Raw genomic sequence first — 3,684 nt, forward strand, 5'->3', positions numbered from 1 at the left:
TCTTTAATCATTTTGTATCCTTTACATAAAAGATCATGTTGTACCTTGAAAATGAGCAATTAATATAAAATGTTAAAGGTTTCAATTGATAAGGAAATTAGCTTTATAAAACATAAAAGTCTTCTATTGGGGAAAAATAGCACAGAGAAGCAAAAGGAATTGTATATATCACTTCTTGCTATGTTCCAAAGAACACACCAGTGACTTGGGTCAAATGGGTGAAAATACTGTAGGTACCTGTTAATGATGACTTGCACTAAATAACGTTCTAAGGACTTTGAGGGGAAGTAGTACATGTTTGGGTCAATCAAACGTTTTTCTTCTCTTGTAGAGAGGGTGAACTACCAGATGTCAACTGGGTTGTAACAATCTTGTGGCAGAAGAAGTATTCCATTCATCTGCCAAGGACAGGGTTGATCCCTGTGAATGGACATGAAACCAGTCTTTCCAGTCAGAAAAAGTGCTTTATTCAGTTGCTGCCATCTATCCTAGAGCAATCCTGGACTCAGCTATAGGGAAGGTGGTTAGTCAGGAAATGATCCGCATTGCATCTTGTAGTTAGCTCTTTTTCATAGTTTCCTCTATCCAGGATAGGAAAGTCGAGACTTTGGTGAATGCCCGTGGAGTTGAACCATCTTTACATCCATAGGAGACGATGCCTGCGGCCACTTTTTTACACACAAGAGGCCCTCCAGAGTCCCCCTGTGAATTGGGGGGCACAAGGTACTAAGATATTGTTCACTATAGTCCCAACCTCCTTCTGATGCCAAGGCTACTCACAGAGAAGCATGACTTGTTTTCTCTGCTTGTGGGAAGTCAGAAGGCAGGCCTGGGGCCCCTTGGCCTTTCCAGCTTGACTGTGGATATAGTTAGAGCTGCGCCACCCTCCTGAGGCCAGCCCCTGCCCTTTCCCTGGGTCTGTGATCCACTCTGTGAAGGTGTGTGGGACTCTTGTCCTCAGGCTGTTGTTTATGGACATGGGGACAGTGAGTGGGCCTGATGGGAACATGGAGGGGAAGCCCAACTACAAAGTGTGTGTTTGCTCAGAGGAGACACCTGGCCTTGTTTAGGACACATTTAGGGAGCCCAGTTCTCTAAAGCCTGGGCCTGGAGCTAAGCTTTCTTTTGCAAACACCTCGATTTATACAAGCTACCTTCAGCATAGCCTCTTAGTCAGCTCCTGGCCCTACTTAGTTATTGCTTCCTGCTGTTACCAGAGAGAAAGAGAATAGCCAAGGGGTAAAGGAGTCCCTTGATGTTTGGGTCTATAGGTGCCAAATTCCTTTTCCCCTCCCACTGAGCCCAGAGGGAACTGAAACCCAACTTACCTGAAAGGAAGCATGTTTGATCTTTGGGTCCCCTGCACATATCTCATTGGCTTTGTCATAAACATTTGTTAGGTAGGACTCACACTCCTGATCCTTCTGTACTGTTAGCTCACCTTCTTGTAGTGTTTCTGGGAATTTGCCCATTGGGCCCAGCTTTCCCCAACCAGCCACATAGCACACATCTCCTGGCTTCACTTTGAAGTTGCTTCTGGGCAGATTGAGAGTCTTCACAGTGCTGGACTTCTTGGCCTTAATCTTCAGCTGTTGGAGAAGAAGCAAGAGTCCAGCTCATGACCTGCTGAGCTGAGACACCCTGAAGGCCAGGATGGATTGAGAGGGATGGGAGCAGGCGAGACAGTCTGTGGAGGGATGGGGTAATGTCTCACCTTTAATAGCATGATCTCATTGGAGATTGTCTTAGCATTATAGGCTGGGTGTGGAATGATTTTCACCACAGGGATGACTTACTGCTTCTTCTCCTGTTCTTTGATGTTATGGACCCCTAAAGTGACAATTATTTTGCTGCAAAGAGAGCAGAGTGGAGATGAGAGATATGGAGTCAGAGAGGAGGCAGCCCAGGAGGTGTGAAGGACAGGCCTTGCTGAAGGGTAGGGCTGCAGCTGAGGGGATATAAGGGGTAATCTGAAGCACCAGTTTCTATGTTAAAGGTGCTCAGGGGCCAGTCATCCCTAAGAATGCAAATTGCATAGTTTAGCTCATATTTCAATGTGGACCTCGGTTGAAATGTGTTTGATTCCTTATCGGTGACTGGTGTGAGACTGTTTCTCCCTCATGAGACTTGCTGGGCCCCCTCTCACCTCAAGCTGCTTAGGATGAAGGCAGAGCCTCCATGGAATCTTCCCAGGATGGCATGGGCTTTCCTGTTCCTTACCTCCCTGAACAGTGAGCAGCAGTCAGCACAAAGTCCTCTCGTATGAGGAAGCCGCCACACGTTTTATTCCCAGAATCCTCATCCATGATCTGAAGATAGGCCATGTAGGGTCGAGAGTGGGGCTTGGCTTCATGTCCCCTGATGATCTCCCCTGAAGGGAAAGCCATCCTTTTTGTGGGCACCTACTAGTCCTTCCACCAGATGAGTTTTGTGTGGTGGCTCCACACTTTCTAGGCATTTAGGAGCCAGGGAGGCCTGGAATTGAAAGGGACTTTGGAGGGGTGCCCTCATGTTCCCCTTCCTAAAAAGGAGAGAAAGATAGGTCTTGGTCTATAAATCTTCTTCCACACACTTAGAGGCAAGCATACTATTCTGGACAAGGAAATCCTAAGGATTAAGATTGTCTATCTTCTGACTTCTGGTCCCAGAGAGATTCTAAGGCCTCCTCTCTCTCACTCCAAGCCCTGTGATGCCTGAAATATTGCTGCTTTCTAGGGACCAAGGCTTCAGTTCACGCTTTGAGGCATCTTATTTCTTCAGGCATCCTCAGTCACTTTCATTCCTAGATGCAAGTGTTGGCATTCCAAAGAGCAGAGTGCCCAGAGACTCATACTTGAACACTGGGGAACCACCAAAAGCCTGGGAAGCACTGAGTTAGAGGAAGGGATCAAGTGGTTTGGGTCAAGCAAATTCACTTCTTCTGAAGACAGCAATTCCATTTACTAGGGGGTCACCAGTACTTTAGCTTCTTTGATGAGTTTGTGGTGAGGGGAAGGCCTGTATCATCACAGATGCAGAAGCCAGGCCCATTCTATGTGCTCCAGGAGAATGTAGTTTCTGTTTTGCAGGTTCCTACCCTTTACCAAGTACTTCTAGGAAAATCCACTTTCCAGATGATAAGGGTATGGCTCAGGGAGGGGATATCAATCAGCAGCTATTCCTGAGAAAGACCTTTACCCTCCTACTACCGGTGACAGTGGGGTTACCACTAAAGGGATGTGCTGCTCTCACCTGCCTCTGTCTTGGGGGCCAGAGAGAAGCTCAACAGCAGCAAGAGGAGCTTCATCTTCCCTGGAAGGCCACCTAGGTCCCAGCATCAAGAGTGTTGTCCTTGCTCACTTTTTACCTCTAGAAGAGTAAGAAGGCAGAGTGGGCTCTGTGGCCTTGTACCCTCTCTCTGCTTTTATAATGCTTCATCAATGCTTTTTATGAAAACTTCTGCCCTACTGCTTATGCCTAATGACGTCTTCTGAGTGCCTGTGTGAGAATCATGAAGTAACCACAGCAGAACCCAAAGCTAATGACTCAGAGAACCACCACATACAGCCCATTGCAGGACCACAAAAGCATAGGGTGGGGTTTATAGCATGTGGTATTAGGGTCCCAGAAACCAAAGTTCCCAGTGGTGGACCATCTGTTTTTGATGCTACCCTGCTGAGACCATCAGGACAGATGTGCCTTTGA

At 47.1% G+C, this 3,684-nt stretch overlaps 1 pseudogene; it reads right to left on the minus strand.

The window, feature by feature from the left end:
- Positions 1-558: 558 nt before the first annotated feature.
- On the minus strand, positions 559-3,394 carry LOC134482227 (granzyme B-like; annotated as a pseudogene).
- Between the last annotated feature and the right edge of the window lie 290 nt (positions 3,395-3,684).

The sequence above is a fragment of the Rattus norvegicus genome, chromosome 15, assembly GCF_021556685.1.
Source record: "Rattus norvegicus strain SHRSP/BbbUtx chromosome 15, alternate assembly SHRSP_T2T, whole genome shotgun sequence".
In the NCBI taxonomy this organism is placed as follows: domain Eukaryota; kingdom Metazoa; phylum Chordata; class Mammalia; order Rodentia; family Muridae; genus Rattus; species Rattus norvegicus.